The sequence below is a fragment of the Cetorhinus maximus genome, chromosome 7 (genome assembly GCF_964194155.1).
Source record: "Cetorhinus maximus chromosome 7, sCetMax3.hap1.1, whole genome shotgun sequence".
Taxonomy (NCBI): Eukaryota; Metazoa; Chordata; class Chondrichthyes; order Lamniformes; family Cetorhinidae; genus Cetorhinus; species Cetorhinus maximus.
This window is the reverse complement of record NC_135885.1, coordinates 73,953,027-73,970,636: the sequence shown is the minus strand read 5'-3', so window position 1 is coordinate 73,970,636 and position 17,610 is coordinate 73,953,027. Positions and strand designations below refer to the sequence as shown.

Sequence of the window (17,610 nt, the reverse complement as noted above, 5' to 3'; positions counted from 1 at the left end):
CACATCCATCCTGTCAAGACCCTTCAGGATCAGAGAAACTGAGGGGTATTTGTACACAACTCATTGAAGGTGGCAGGGCAGGTTGAGAAAATAGTTAATAAAGCATACAGGACCCTGTGCTTTATAAATAGTGGCAGAAGTACAAAAGCAAGCCATTTCTGATAATCCTGCATAAAACATTGGTCCAATCTCAACTCTAGTATTTTGTCCAGTTCCAGGCACCACATTTTAGGAAAGGTGTGGAAGTATTAGAGAAAGTGCAGAAAAGATTCACGAGGATACTTCAAGAGATGGAAGACTTCAGTTATGTAGCTAAATTGGAGAAGCTGGGCTTGTTTCCTTGACGAAGAGAAGACCAAGAGAAAATTTGAGAGGTGCTCAAAATAATAAGGGGTCTGGACAGAGTAGATAAGGAGAAACTGTTCTCGTCGGTGGAAGGATCGGGAACCAGATGATACCAGTTTAAGGTGATTAGCAAAAGAAGCAATGGTGATGTGAGGAAAAACCTTTTCCTGGAGTGAGCGACCTGGAGTGCACTGCTTGAGAGTTTGGTGGGGACAGATTCAGTCATGACATTCAAAAAGGAATTGGATGATAATCTGAAGAGGAACACTTTGCAAGGCTATGGGGAAAAGGCGGGGGAGTGGAACCAGGTGAATTCACTTACAGTGAGCTGCACGGGCACTATGAGATGAATGGCCTCTTTCTGTGCTGTAATCATTTTATGATTCGATGTTAAAACCTAAATAACTGTCCAATTGATCCCACTGAAGAGCGAGTATTTGCGTTGGTGCATGGCTGTATGCCCTGTGACATTATACTCTCAGAAGGAATGAAGTCCTCTGAGGAATGATCATCATTCATGTCCATAGACTTTTGCCCTACGCATGAAGGTCCTGGTAGGGAAAAAAGTCGTGAATTAGTTCCAAGTAACAGTCTTGGAAATCACCATACTCAGGCTTCTCATTGTACGGTTATTGACAAAATAAAGTCAGCATATGTGTGTTGGAGATATTTTCAATTCTGCCATCAGGCATCTGTGAGTTCCCAGTCTTTCCATCTTAGATTGACAGGAATGCAAATGCGGCACTTAACTCCACAGTCTCATCCTCTGCATATGTGAGCTGCACCATTTATGATGGGCCATCTTCAGTCTTCTCCATTGCATTTTGCAGTATCTTCCCTACAAGGGACAAAAGAATGGTGAGTGAATGTCACATATTGACCCAATAAATGCAGTGTGTTCGGTGAGGATGACCATCAGACAAATCACTCATACAAACATATGAACTTGGCCCCTTGAGTCTGCTCTGCTATTCAATAAGATCATGGATGGTTTGATTGTAACCTCAACTCTACATTTCTGCCTACCACCAATAACCTTCACCCCCTTGCTTATCAAGAATCTATTTACCTCTGCCATAAAATATTTAAAGACTCTAATTCCACTTCCTTTTGAGGAAGCGAGTTCCAAAGACTCATGACCCTCTGAGAGAAAAAAAATTCTCCTCATCTCTGTCTTAAATGGGCAGCCCCTTATTTTTAAATAGTGATTCCTATCTTTAAATTCTCCCACAATGGGAAATATCCTTTCCATATTATCCCTTTCAAGACCCCTCAGGACCTTATATGTTACAATCAAGCCGCCTCTTATGCTTCTAAACTCCAGCAGATATAAGCCTAGCCTGTTCAACCTTTCCTCATAATACAACACCCCCATTCCAGGTATTAGTCCATTGAACCTTCTCTGAACTGCTTCTAAAGCATTTACATCCTTCCTTAAGTAAGGAGACAGTACTCCAGATGTGGTCTCACCAATGCTGTGTATAACTGAAGCATAACCTCCCTACTTTTGTATTCAATTCCTCTTGCAAGAAATGATAACATGCTATTAGCTTTCCTAATTACATGCTGTACCTGCATACTAATCTTTTGCGATTCATGCACTAGGACACCCAGATCCCTCTGCATCTCAGAGCTCTGCAATCTCTCACCATTTAGATAAGATGCTTCTTTTTATGCTTCCTGCCAAAATAGACAACCTTACATTTTGCCACGTTATACTCCATTTGCCAGATCTTTGCCCACTCACTCAACCTATCTATATCCCTTTGTGGCCTCCTTATGTCCTCTCCGCAACTCCTTTTCCTACCTATCTTTGTGTCACCAGCAACCATACCTTTGGCCCCTTCATCCAAGTCATTTATATAAATGGTAAAAAGTTGAGGCCCCAGCACTGATTGTTACATCTTGCCAACCAGAAAAATACCCATTTATGCCTACTCTCTGGATTTCCTGTTATCTAGCCAACCTTCTAGCCATGCCAATATGTTACCCCCTCCACCATGAGCTTTTATTTTCCTCAATAACCTTTGATGAGGTACCTTATCAAATGCCTTCTGGAAATCTAAGCATAGGACATCCGCTGGTTCTCCTTTATCCACAGCATATGTTACTTCTTCAAAGAACTCCATTTACTTGGCTAAACATGATATTTCTTTCACAAAATCATGTTGACTCTGCCTGATTACCTTGAATTTTTCCAAGTGCTCTGCTATAACATCCTTAATAATAGCTTCTAACATTTTCCCTAAGATAGATGTTAAGCTAACTGGCTATAGCTTCCTGCTTTCTGTATCCCTCCCTTTTTGAATAAAGGTGTTATATTAGCTATTTTCCAATCTATAGAACCTTTCCAGATTCTAGGAAATTTTTGAAAGTTAAAACCAGTGCACCAACTATCTTACTAGCCACTTCTTTTAAGATCCTAGGATGAAGTCCATCAGGATCCGGACTTGTCAGCCCGCAGTTCCAACAATTTGCTCAGTACCACTTCCCTGGTGATTGTAATTTGCTTGAGTTTCTTCTTCCCTTCAATTTCATGATTCAGAGTGACTCCCTTTATGAAGGCAGCATATGAATCAGTTGTATCAAACTGCTACTGAAAAATTGAATGCGAATATAACTGGATGAACCACTCAACATTGACCTAGGCATCTGAAATGACAAAGGTACACCCTGCCCAGTCAATCCTGTGAAGTTATCCTCACAACATCTAGGGACTTGTGCCAAAATTTGCAACAGCCTCACATGTTCATGGTCATCAACTCATATCTTGCTGCCAATGCCCCAGACTCCTCCATCACCATCCCTGGGTATGGACAGACTGACAAGAAGTGGTGGCACAATGCAGTCAGGAGGGAGTGGCCCTGGGATTCCTCAGCATTGACTCCAGACCCCATGAAATCTCAAGGCACCAGGTTAAACATGGCAAAGAAACATCCTGCTGATTACCACCTACTGCTTATAAATTATTGCTTCTCCATGTTGAATACCACTTGAAAAAGGAATTAGAGTAGCAAGGGTACAGAATGTACTCTGGGTGGGGGACTTCAGTGTCCAACACCAAGAGTGGCTCAGTAGCACCACTACTGACCAAGTTGGCCAAATCCTGATGATATATCTGCCAGAGTGGGCCTGCGGCCCAAGGTTAGAGAACCAACAAGAGGGCAAAACTTACTTGACCTCACCCTCATTAATCTACCTGCCACAGATACATCTGGCAATGACAATGTTGGTAGAAACGAGCACGGCACACTTCTTGTGGTGACCAAGTCCCATCTTCCGTTGTGTTGTGTGGTGTGGCTGCCTTGCTAAATCGGATAGATTCAGAATAGATCTGGAAACGGGAACCTGGGCATCCATGAGGTGCTGTGGGCCATCAACAGCAGCAGAATTGTTTTCAACCACAATCTGTAACCTCATGGCCCAACATATCCCTCACTCTACCATTACCATGAAGCCAGGTGACCAATCCTGGTTCAATGAGGTATTTAGGACAGCATGCCAAGAGCGACACTAGGCGTACATAAAAACGAGATGCCACCTGGTGAAGATACAACACAGGGCTACGTACATGCTAGAGATAAGCAGTAGCGTGCTATAGATAGATCTTGGTGGTCCAACAAGCAACGGATCAGATCAAAGCTCTGCAGTTCCACCACATTGAATCTTGGAAGATGGTGGACAATTAAATAACTAATCAGAGGAGAAGGCTCCACAAAGATCCCCATCCTGAATGATGGTGGAGCCCAGCGTGTGAGTGCAAGAGACAAGGCTGAAGCACTTAAACCATCTCCAGCCAGAAGTGCTGAATGGATGATCCATCTCAGCCTCCTCCTGGGGTTCCAAACTTCACAGATGCCAGTGGTCAACCAATTTGATTCATTCCATTTGATACCTAGAAACAGCTGAAGGCACTGGATATAGCAAAGACTATGGGCCCTGACAACATCCCAGCCATAGCCCTAAAGCCTTATGCTCCAGAATGAATTGTGCCCCTAGTCATGTTTTTCCAGAATAGCTACAACACTGGTATTGACCCAACAATGTGGAAAAGTGCCCAGTATGTCCTGTTCCTAACTAGTTGGTCAAATCCAATCTGACCAATTGTTACTCCATAAGTCTACTTTCAATCATCAGTAAAATAATGGAAGGTGTTGCTAACAGTACAATGAAGAGAGAATTATTCAGCAATAACCTGCTCATCAGTGCTCAATTTGGGCTTCATCAGGGCAACTTGTCTTCAGATCTCATTGCAGCTTTGGTGCAAACATGAGCGAAAGAGCTGAATTCCAGAGGTCATTTTGGAGTAACTTCCCTTAAGAAGGCAGCATTTGACAGACTGTGGCATCAAGGAGCCTTAGCAAAATTGAAGTCAATGAGAATCAGGTGGAAAACTCTCTGCTGATTAGAGTCATACTTAGCCCAAAGGAAGATGGTTGTGGTCCTTGAAGACCAATCATCTCAGCCCCAGGACATTGCTGCAGGAGCTCCTCAAGGTAGTGTCCTATGCTCAGCTATCTTCAGCTGCTTCATTACTGACCTACCCTCTGACATAAGGTCAGAATTGGGGATGCTCGTTGATGATTGCACCGTGCTTAATACCACTTGCAACTCCTCAGGTACAGAAGCAGTCCGTACCAGTTTGGAGTAAGACCTGGACAACGTTCAGGCTTGGGCTGATAAGTGGTAAGTCAGATTTGTGGTCACTCAAGTGCCAACCAATGATCACCTCCAACAATAGAGAATCTAACCATCTCCACTTGACATTCACTGGTATACCCATCATTGAATCCCCTACCATTAACATCCTTGGGGTTACCATTGACCAGAAACTTAACTGACCAAGCCATTATAAATTCTGTGGCTCTTAGAGGAGGATAGAGGCTGGAATTCTGCAGTAACTCACCTCCTGAGTCCCCAAGGCCTGTTTTCCATCTACAAGGCACAAGTCAGGCATGTGATGGAATACTTTCCACTTGCCAGGACAAAGCAGATCATTTGATCTGTACTCATGCACCACTTTAAACATTCACTCTACAAGCAATGCACAGTGGCAGCAGTGTGTACCATCTTCACAATGTACTACAGAAACTCGCCAAGGCTTCTTCGACAGCACCTCCTAAACTAGCAAGTTGTACCACCCAGAAGAACTCGGGCAACAGGTTCATGGGAACACCAGCACCCGCAAGTTCCCTTCCAAGTCACACACCATCCTGACTTGGAATTAGATTGTTGTTCCTTCACTGGAACTCCTCCCCTAACAGCACTGTGGATGTACCAATGCCAGTTGGACTGCAGCTATTTGCAAAGGCAGCTCGTCACTGCCTTTTCAAGGGCAATTAGGGATCGACAACAAATACTGGTCTTGCCAGTGATGCTCACATCCTATGAACAAATAGAAGGAAAATCAGCAAGTAGCTAACTAATGGTAGCAGCAAAAGTAGTAACATCAATTTTAAAAAAAAGGTTTCTGCTGTTCTGGTGGAAAAATTGTACCAATGCAAACAGACAAACTCATAAAGCAGAATTCTTCAAAGATTGCCTCTACATATGCTGGCTCCTGGCAGCATCATCTGAAAAACATAGGGTTTACCTGACCAACATTGATCACAACTCCTCCACATTATGTCATGAAACTAGCATTTTTTTAATTATAGTATGTGGTTTATTGTAAAGTAGGTTAATGGGTGTGAGTGTTGATGGTTGTCTGTGTAGCTGATTTAATTGAATTAGAGTTAGATAGGTCGCAAGCTTGAAATTATCAAAAGTTAGGGGTAAAAGGCAATTGAAATGCTAATGAGTAAACATGGGTGAGGTCTTAGCACGTAAGGTGTGAAGGAAATTGCATTTTTAGATAAATGAAGAGTTATTTGAGTTTAAAAGGGATGATAGGATGTTTACAACGAACAAGAAAAATAAGGCTAAGCAGTGTGTTTTTTCCCTCAAAGGTACTGACCATATTGGCAACATGAAAGATTTTAATATTATGGGAAAAGTAAGTTTCCAAAGACATATAGAACAATGGAATTTACAGATTAAAGAGAGAGAAACATATATAAAGAAAATGGAAGGCAATGTTATGGGGCCATGTAAAATCTAAAAGGAGTGTATAAAACAAGCTTGGGAAAGCCTTGAGTCTGCTGCATCTGGTAACAAAGGTGGAGGAAAGCTTTTGGAATTCCACTGTTGAGTAGGCGCTTTGGTAAACTTGCTGTCTTGCTATTTAAATTTAAAATCTATTTTGGACTGTTGCCTTAAAGGGTGGTGTGTAGTTGGGCGTCAGGTTAATTAGTAATTTTGGGATTTGTTATAGTATTAAGTAACTGTAATCTTATGTATGTGCTTGAAATTTTTTATTTTGTTCATGAATGCTTTAATTTAGTTTTTAAAATCTCTAAAGGTGTTAGTTGACTCGTTACTTCTGAATTCAGTGCACGCATCTCATGATAAATACAAATTGCAAAACCATTGTGATTGCGTGCCAAGTTTCCCTTGTGGATTCGGAACCCCAGCACATATCACCTGCCATGTGTCATGAAGCATATAACATTATTGGAAATATATTTTTTTTAAATAGAAGGTTAGTCTGTGGGTGTGTCTCAGTAACCCAGCTTCACCAACTGCTGTGTCATAACAATTGGGGGCTCTAGTGGGATAAAAATATTTCTAATTCCTTGATTGGTTTGGATTTGGTGAATCTTAAGGTTAGGAGTATGAGAAGCACTTTGAATTCAGGAGCTGGTGAGGTAGTTTAGAAATGGTGAGACTGCAAGATGGTTTTGGCAATTGCGAAGACTTGTCTAGGAGTAGAAGAGATAACTCTGATTGGGTTGGAAAAATAACCAAAAGTAAATTAACAGAGCAGATAAGTTAAAATTGAGGCTACCTGAGGGGGCTAGGAAATCAGATATAATTAAGGGTATAGCACAGCATCTACAGTTGGAAGTGAAACCTGACAGTAGTGAGTCACAGTTGGAGATAGTGAGACTTCAGTTACAAATGAAGACGCTTGAATTTGAACCAGCGAAGGAACTGAAAAAACTTGAATTAGAAGCAAAGGGCAGAGAAATGGCTTTTAAAAGGGAATTAGAAATTGTGAAGATAGAGAATGAGGAAAGAGAAAAAGAGAGAGAGAGAGAAATCCAACTGAAAATGCTTGCAGTTAAAAAAGAGACGCCAGTAGATAAGGAAGTTCTTATCTCCAGAGTAGAACCCAGTGGGGAGATGTTTAAATTTGTACAAGCTCTTCCAAAGTTTGAGGAGAAAGATATTGAAGCATTCTTTATTTCATTTGAGAAGCTAGCTAAACAGTGAAATGGCCACAGGAAAACTGGACGTTATCATTACAGTATAAGTTGTTAGGTAGGGCGCATGAGGTATATGCTTCGCTATCAGAAAAGTCAGTGAATTATGATGTGATGAAAAGGGATATTTTGAGTGCATATGGGTTGGTTCCTGAAGCATACAGGCAGAAATTTAGAAATATGAGAAAGCAGCCTGTACAGACTTATATTGAGTTTGAAAGAGTAAAACAAAGTAATTTTGACTGGTGGATACAGACGATAAAATTAGGGACAACATTTGCAGCTCTTAGGGAAGTAATTCTTTTGGAAGAATTTAAAGATTCAATCCCTTCAGTAGCGAGAACTCATGTGGAAGAACAGAGGGTTGATTCCGTAAGATAAGCAGCAGAGATAGCTGATGATTATTAGTTAGTTCATAGAGCTAAACCTCTTCTTGTCACCCTTTCAAATTGGAAAAGGATAAAAATTGGGAAGGTAAAAGGAAGGTAGGTAGTCAGGGAAGAGAAGGAGTAGCTGGAAGTTCACAGGAAGTTTTTCTCAGAATAAAAAGGAAGGCAGTGAAAGTCGAAGTGACATTCAAAAATTGAGGTGTTTTCATTGTAATAAAGTGGGGCACACAAAGTCAGTGTGTTGGAGGTTGCAGGAAAAATCTGTAGGAATTGTTGGGGTACAAAAAAGTTCTGGAAGTAAAAATACTATGGGTTCTGAGGTTCAGGCACAGGAGAAACCTGTGGTTTGTGTACAGGTGAAACAGGGAGAATCAATAAAAGATGATGAAGTGGGAATGTATTCACAGCTTACTCAAGATAATTCTGAGGAGCAGGTTGCAAAAATGTTTAAAGACTTTGTGTGTGAAGGGAAAGTCCATCCATGCGCAAAGGGTAGAGTAGGTAAAGATGTTAACGTTTTAAGAGTCACAGGCCAGCATCTTCCGGCTGGCAAGTGGGGACGGGACCCACTTGCCAATGCGTAAAATGACGTGGGGTGACGTCGGGCGTGCATCCCAACGTTACCCCGCGTCATTAGATTGTTAGTTTGCGGGTGCGCATCCGACTCGGATGCACATCCACCGACCTGTCAACGGCCTATTAAGGCCATTAACAAACCAATTGAACTCATTAATGGACCTTAAGGTTAGTGGGCAGGCCGGGAGCTCAGGCGGGCTTGTGAAAAAACATGAAACCTTATCCACAGGCAGGATGAAGTTTCACGAATGATTTAAAAAAACGCAGAATATTTTACAATAAAAATTATGGACATGTCCCAACTCATGTGACAGTGTCACATGAGGGGACATGGCAGCGAAATTTTTTTCTAATCTTTATTCAAAGTTTTAAATCGGAGCCGATCTCCCTGAGGCAGTACTTTGCCTCAGAGAGATCTGTGCATGGAAGAGCGCACTCCCAGCTGAGGGAATCCCCCCCGCTTGCACAGGGAGCGCAAAGCGCTTCCTGGCACATGTCATGCTGGGTGGGCCTTAATTGTGCCCATGTAAAATGACAGCATGCCCCCAATCGAAGGCGCCAATCGGAAGCCCGCCCGCTTGCACCCTTTCCTGCACTTCCCCCCCGACGGGGGGAAAAGTTGCCCACAGGGGCTAGTCAATCCTTAATGTTGTGGGATAGTGATATTTGTTGTTCAAAGGGAGTATTGCTGGAGCAGGTAACAATAAGTGGGGTTCATGGAGAGGTAAAATCTATTCCGTTGTGGAAGGTAAATTTAAAGAGCAAATGGAAGGCAGCTGAAGTTATAGTTGGAGTGGTGGAAAAATTTCCCATTGCAGGGGTTCAGTTTATTCTAGGAAATGATATAGCTGGATCGCAAATGTGGGTGATGCATATGGTATTTGAGCAGCCTGTAGAAGTGTTTTCAACAGAGGTGTTATAGAAGGAATATCCTCGATTGTTTCCTGATTGTGTTGTAATGAGATCAAAGGCTCATAGGGAAGAACAAGACAAACGAGACAGGCAGGCAGTTCAAAGGCAAGAAGAAGGTATTGAAATCCAATTAGCTGGCACTGTGTTTGATAACATTGTTCAGGAGGAAGGAAGAGATGACAGTTCAGTTGAAGTGTTTAACTCAAAGAGGTTAGTGGAGTTACAGAAAAATGATTTGCAATTAAAGCAGTTATATTAGAAAGTTTATTCAGAAACAGAAGCAAAATGTATTCCAGTATGTTATTATCTTCGAGGAGCTATTTTGATGAGAGAGTGGAGGTCGGATTATGTCATGGCAAATGAAAGCTGGAGGGAGGTTCATCAGATTGTTATCCCATTAGGGTATAGAAATGAGATTCTGGGGATTGCTCTTGGAATTCCAATGGGGGGACATTTAGGAATTAGGAAAGCGCAGGAAAAGATACAGAGGTTTTGTTTTTTTTTTGTCCAGGATTGCATAGGGATGTAGTCAAATTCTGTAGCACCTGTTTTACATGTCAAATAACAGGAAAACCACAAGCAGTGATTAAGCCAGTGCCTTTAATCCCAATATCAGCATTTGAAGTACCTTTCACTAGGGTCATGATTGATTGTGTAGGACCCCTCCCTAAGACTAAAAGTGGAAATCAGTATTTACTGACAATAATGGATGTGTCTACCAGGTTTCCTGAAGTGATACCTTTAAGGAGTACCATAGCTAAGCAGATTGTGGAGGAGTTAATTAAATATTTTTACAAGATATGGTCTACCTAAAGAAATACAATCCAATCAGGGGTCAACTTTCATGTCACAGCTGTTTAAGGAAGTAATGAACAGTTTGGGGATAAAACAGTTTAACTCAACAGCTTATCATCTGGAGTCACAGGGAGCTTTGGAAAGATGGCATCAAACTTTAAAAACTATGATAAGAGCGTACTGTCGGGATTATGCACAGGATTGGGATATAGGAATTCTATTTTTGTTATTTGCTATTAGAGATGCTCCTAATGCATTGACTAGTTTTAGCCCTTTTGAGCTAGTCGAACAGAGCATGTGTGTTGGCTCAGGAACATATAAAGACATCACAGCAAGTGATAAAAGTGAAAGCAGGTATGAAAGCTAAAACTCACAGTTTTGTTTCTGGAGAGAGAATACTAGTTTTGTTACTAGTACTAGGTGATTCATTAATTGCAAGATTTAGTGAGCCTTGCAGGATTGAAAAGAAATCAAGTGAAGAAAATTATTTAATAAATACTTCAGACAGAAGGAAAAAGCAAAGGGTGTGCCATGTAAATATGCTTAAAAATCACTTTGACAGGGAAGAGGAACAAAAAGAGATATTAGTGATGGTCGATGATGAGAAAGAGGTAGAAGTGCAGGACTTGGAAATTGATTTTCCTCTAATCAAATTGGACAATGGAGGGGGTGCTTGAAAATATAAATTAAATATTGAGTTACCTTCCAAGTAAGTGTCAAAGTGATTTGGAAAAGCTATTGCAGTCACACAAACCTATTTGTAGAAATAAGTTAGGAAAGACAAATTTAGCTATACATGATGTATGTATAGGAATATCATCTTCAAAAAGGCAACATCCTTGTAGAATAAATCTGGCATTTTTATCACAACTACAAAAAGAAATTGATTTCATGCTTCAAAATGATATTGAGTCTTGTTGCAGTAACTGGAGTTTGCCTATTGTACTGGTACCGAAACCGGATGGAACACAAAGACTACATGTGGACTATTGAAAAGTGAATGTGGTGACAAAAGCGAATTCATATCCCATACCACGGGTGGAAGATTGCATTGAGAAAGTGGGACAATCAAAATTTATCACAAGGATTGACTTGCTAACAGGATATTGGCCGGTACTGTTGTCGGAGAGAGCAAAAGAGGTATCAGCTTTTGTAATGCCAAGTGGGCTATATCTATTTAAAGTCATGCCATTTTGTGTGAAGAATGCACTTGTGATATTTCAAAAACTGACAAACAAAGTAATTGCAGGTCTAAGCAATTGTGCTGTTTATATTGATCATCTAATTGTTTTCAGTCAGACAGTGGGAGGAGCATTTACAGCACCTGGAAGAACTATTTACTCGACTACAAGAAGCTAATTTGGTGATGAATTTGGCTAAAAGTGAATTTGCAAAAGCGCAAGTTACGTATCTAGGCCATACCATTGGACATGGTAAGGTGGCTCCGAGAGATGCGAAAGTCAAGGCTATCATGGCTATCCCAGTGCCTACAACAAAATGAGAAGTTTTGAGATTTCTGGGCATGAGTGGGTTTTAATGGAAATTTGTACCAAATTTTAGCTGCGTGGTTGCTCCACTGACTGAACTATTAAAAAAGAACAAGAAGTTTCAATGGACAATGGAGTGTCAGAAGCCATTTGATGCTTTGAAAACTGTATTAACTATGACACCAGTTTTGGCAGTACCCAATTATGCCAAGCAATTCAAATTGGCCATTGATGCAAGCGATATAGGCATTGGGACTGCACTGTTACAAGAAGATGACACTGGAATTGAAAAACTGATAGGGTATTTTTCATGGAAGCTGAATGTACAACAGAGAAGATATACAACGATTGAAAAAGAGATTTTGGGTTTGGTGTTAGCATTGCAGCATTTTGAAATTTATGTTGCAAACATCAGAAACAATTGTTTATAGAGACCATAATCCTTTGAAGTTTTGGGACAAATTTTGAGACAAAAGTGCAAGGCTTTTCAGATGGAGTCTATTATTACAGCCATTTAATCTGTGGATTATACATATTGCTGGAAGAGAAAATCTGTTCACAGATGCATAATCAAGAGTTTGAAGCATAAGGGAAAATTGGACATATTTAAAACCTAGACACTGAACTGGAGTGATTTCAGTTGATATCAAGCACTTGTGTATATATATATTGTTATGTTAATGCAGGCATCTGGTAATGTAATAGCGTAATAAGTATAGGAGATAGTGTGAGATGGGTTATTAAAATTAAGCCATCTTTTAGAATTATGATGGTTCATTTTCGATAGGGAGGGGGATGTCATGAAGTTATTTATGTATGTAATGTTATTGGAAATGATTTTTTTTCAATAGAGGATTAGTCTGTGGGTGTGTCTTAATTGGATTAAAGACAGCTAATCTGGGCGCTTTCATGTATACTAGTTTTGAGATGTAAGAGAGGCAGAGTGCATTTGCCTTTCATTGAATAGATCATTTAAGAAGGGGAGTGGAATCTGGCACCTAGCTAGCAGTGACCAAGCAATATTTATATTATTAATAAAATTGGTACTATGAAAGGAGTTTTATTGTTAGAAGGGGTGGAGTTCAAAGGGGCTGGTGATACAATGAGGATTTACATTCAATGAGATGTGCTAGGTATAACAGCAGTTTTGTGTGTGCAGGGCAAAGGCAATGCAAGATTAAAGCTTGTTAGCCTTCCAAAGCAAAGGAACCAAACTGAAAGGAACCTCATTTTGAATTTGTAAGATGAAAATGCTTTGTCTGGTGTCTGCTTAAAGCCTATGGGCTGCTGTTGCCTGAATGGAAATTAGTTTCGGAATTTGTTAAAGTTATGATAGTAGCAGTTTGTAGCCATATTTAACTTGTGTAAATTAATAAATGTCTCATGTAGTTTGATATGAAAACCTCTTGAGAACTGGTGGTCTGATTCCTGAATTTAGAGCTGCATCTCAAACATGCCACTTAAAAATATAGGGTATGACAGTTGTTTAAAGTTTCCCTCTGGGACTCACTCATATGAACACAAACATAACAAAAATTATGTGAAAACCTTTTTTTAAATTAATGTCAGAAACCTCATCCCGCCTGTGGATGAGGTTTCCTAAAAAAACCTGAAGGCCGCCTAGCCGATTCGCCTGCCTGCCCAACATAAGGTTGGATGGGCAGTGAAACTTTCATGGCCTTAATTGTCTCTTAATTAACTCTCAATTGTCGGCGGGCAGCTGCCAACTCTCGTGTGCACCCACCGACCAAAATATCGTGCGAGTGCGCAATGACGTCAGGACACTTGACCAATGTCATTGCGCATTATTTTATGCCCGATCGTCCCATAGGATATAAAATTCTGTCCTAAGATACACAGGGGCTAGTCAATCCTTAATGTTATGAGATAATGATATTTGTTGTTCAGAGGGAGTATCGCAGGAAAAAGTGATAATAAGTGGAATTCATGGAGATGCTTAACCTATTCCATTATGAAAAGTAAATTTAAAGAGTAAGTGGAAAACAGGTGAGGTGATTGTTGGAGTAATGGAAAAATTGCCCATTGCAGAAGTTCAGGTTATTTTAGGTACTGATATAGCCAGGTCACAAATGTGGGTGATGCCTATGGTAGCCGAGCAGCATGTGGAAGTACATTCAACAGAGGTGTTGCAGAAAGAGCATCCTGGATTATTTCCAGATTGTGTAGTAACAAGATCACAAACTCATAGGTTAAACCAGGAAGAGGAGGAATTTAAAAGACAGGGAAAAGGTGCTGATATAGAATTAGCTGATGATATCCTTGATAAACCAAGTGGTTTAAATCAGGAGATGTTATTACAACTGAAGAGTACAGTTAAGAAATTCACTTTTAAAATATTTAACATCCAAATTGGTTAATTAAATAGAATAGAGATGGCTGGGCAGGTGTTGTGTTGCAGGTGTAGTATGTGGGAGCTGGTGGAGGCTGGTGCGACCCATGGTGACCACATCTGCAGCAAGCATTAGCTGCTCGAGGAACTTCAGCTCAGAGTTGATAAACTGGAGTCCGAGCTGCAGACACTGTGACACACCAGGGAGGGGGAGAGTTACATGGACACTGTGTTTCAGGAGACAGTCACACCCCATAGATTAATTAGATCAAATTTGGTGGTCAGGGACAGGAGGGTGTGACTAAGAGTGAGGCAGGTATGGGGATCCAGAATTTAGCTTTGGAGGAGCATCAGCCAGTGCCCTTGTCCAATAGGTATGGGGTTCTTGCACCTGGTGTGGATGAGGGCACAGACTGCAGGGAGGATGAGCAAACTGACCAGAGCACCATGGTACAGAGCGCCATTCAAGTTGGGGGAGAAATGTAGTAGTAATAGGGGATAGCATAGTTAGGGGCATAAATACAGTTCTCTGCAGCAAAGACAGAGAGCCCCAAAGGCTGTGTTGCCTACCTGGTGCCAAGGTTAAGGACACCTCTTCTGGGCTGGAGAGGAACTTGGAGTGGAAGGGGAAGGATCCGGTTGGTCGACGTGGTCCACGTAAGTACCAACGACATAGGTTGGACTAGGATAGAGGTTCTGCTGAGGGACTGTGAGCAACTCAGGACTAAATTAGAAAGTAGAACCACAAAGGTAATAATCTCTGGATTACTACCTGAGCCACGTGCAAATTGGTGTAGGGTAAATAATATTAGAGAGGTAACTGCGTGGCTCAAAGATTGGTGTGGGAGAAATGGGCTCCGATTCATGGGGCACTGGCACCAGTACTGGGGAAGGAGAGGGCTGTTCCGTTGGGACGGGCTTTATTTGAACCATGATGAGACTAATGTCCTGGCGAATTGTATAACTATGGTTGTAGATAGGACTTTAACCTAATTAGTGGGGGGAGGGTTCAATTGAAGGGTAGTTTAAAAAATCAAAAAGAATTGACAGAGCAAAGGTGCAGGTTAGTGAAGAGGTGAACGACAATCAAAGTGTGACAGGAAGGGGCAGAAAATATAAGCAGAAAAGTACAGCTGAAATCAGAACCAGAATGAGCAATAATGGCAAAAAGTCAAAACTTAAGGCTCTTTATCTGAATGCACACAGCATTTGTAACAAGACAGATGAGTTGACGGCACAAATAGAAATAAATGAATATGACTTCATAGCTATCACAGAGACGTGGTTGCAGGGTTACCAAGACTGGGAACTGAATATTCAAGAGTATTCGACATTCTGGAAAAATAGGCAAACAGGAAAAAGAGGTGTGGTAGCTTTGTTAATAAAGGAATGTATCAGTGTGGTGGTGAGTAGTGATATAGGTGCTATAGATCATGATGTGGAATCAGTTTGGGTGGAAATAAGGAATAACAAGGGGAAGAAGTTATGGGTAGGAGTCATCTATAGGCCCCTGAAGAGTTGCCTCACTGTAGGATAAAGTATAAATTGGGAAATAATGGAAGCATGTAAGAAGGGTGCCACAATTGTCATGGGTGATTTTAATCTGCATATTGACTGGACAAATCAGATTGGCAGTGGTAACATGGAAGACGTATTTGTAGAGTGCATCAGGGATTGTTTCTTAGAGCAATACATTGCAGAACCTACCTGAGAACAGGCTATTTTAGATCTAGTAATGTGTAATGAGGTGAGATTAATAAGAGATATTGTAGTTAAAGACCCTCGAGGGGGTAGCAATCACAACATGGTAGAGTTTCAAATTCAGTTTGAGGGCGAGCAACTCGGATCTCAAACCAGTGTCCTCAACTTAAATAAGGGTAACTACAGAGGTATGAAGAAAGAGTTGTTTAAAGCAGGCTGGAAAAATAGACGAAGGGGAAGATAAGTGGATGAGCAGTGGCAGACATTTAAGCAGATGTTTCATAACGCTCAGCAAGAATTTATCCCAGTCATAAAGAAGGACTCGATGAAAAGGATGAATCACCTGTGGTTAACAAAGGTAGTCAAGGAGAGTATCCAATCAAAAAGCAAGGCATACAAAGCAGCGAAAACTAGTGGTAGGCCAGAGGATTGGGAATTTTTTAGGAACCAGCAGCGGATGCTAAAGAGCTAATAGAGGGAGAAAATTGATTATGAAAGTAAATTGGCAAGAAATATAAAAACAAACAGCAAAAGCTTCAATATATATAAAAAGAAGAGAGTGGCTGAAGTGAGCTTGGGATCCTTGGAAGAAGCGACTGGAGAATTGATAATGGGCAGCAGGGAAGTGGAAGATAATTTAAACCAATATTTTACATCAGTCTTCAGTGTGGAGGACACTATAAACATCCCAAAGTTATCAGATAAGCAAGGAGTGAATGGGAGGAAAGATCTTGTAACAGTGGGGAATATTTTCCGCCCGTCGGTGGGGGAAGTATGGGAGCAGGCGCCAGTGGCTGGCCTTCCGATTGGCGCCCCCAGTCGGTGGTGGGGGGGGGGGGCGCTGCCATTTTACGCGGGTGGGCCAATTAAGGCCCGCCCAGCATTCCCTGTGCGGGCGGGAAGGGCTTCCCTCAGCTGCGAGTGCACTCTTTCGCGCATGCACGCGGATGAGCGCACAGATCTCCCTGAGGCAAAGTGCTGCCTCAGGGAGATCGGCTCTGAATAAAAAGTTGACAGAAAGGTAATGAAAAAATTTCCCTGACATGTCCCCTCATGTGACAATGTTGCATGAGTTGGGACGTGTTCTTAACTTTTATTTAAACATTTGATAAACATTTAAAAGCCCTCATGAAACCTCATCCCGCCCATGGATGAGGCTCCATGCTTTTTCCGAGGCCCGCCTGGGCTCCTGGCCTGCCCGCCAACCCTAAGGCTGGACGGGCAGGTCCATCAATCAAGTTAATTAGTTTTTTAATGGCCTTGATAGGCCATTGACAGTTCGGCAGGTGCGCAGCCAATTTGGCTGCGCGCCTGCAGAACTGAAAATCTAAATGACGCAGGGTGACGTCAGGACACACACCCGACATATTCGCACGTCATTTGACGAGTTGGTGAGCAGGCCCCACCCCTGCCTGCCCAGTCTCTATCATGAGGGACAAAGTATTTGCCAAGCTAATGGGACTAAAGACAAGTCACCAGGACCTGATGGCCTGCATCCAAGCTGCAGAGATAGTGGAAGCATTGGCCAAAATATTCCAGAACAGTTTTGGTGCCCGTATTTGAAAAAGGATATACTGGCATTGGAGGCAGTTCAAAAGAGATTCACTAAGCTGATTCCTGGGATGAAGGTGTTGACTTATCAAGAACAGATAAACAGGTTAGGCCTTTATTCATTAGAGTTTAGAAGAATGAGGGGTGACCATAAGACCATAAGATGTAGGAGCAGAAGTAGGCCATTCGGCCCATCGAAT

The 17,610-nt window shown here is 41.6% G+C and overlaps 1 protein-coding gene across 1 annotated transcript in view; it reads left to right on the top strand.

Annotated features, from left to right (window-relative positions):
• The window catches only part of LOC144682415 (disks large homolog 2-like), a 1,267,833-nt gene that overhangs the window by 332,148 nt on the left and 918,075 nt on the right, over window positions 1–17,610 (top strand). The gene's annotated exons all lie outside the window — the stretch shown is intronic.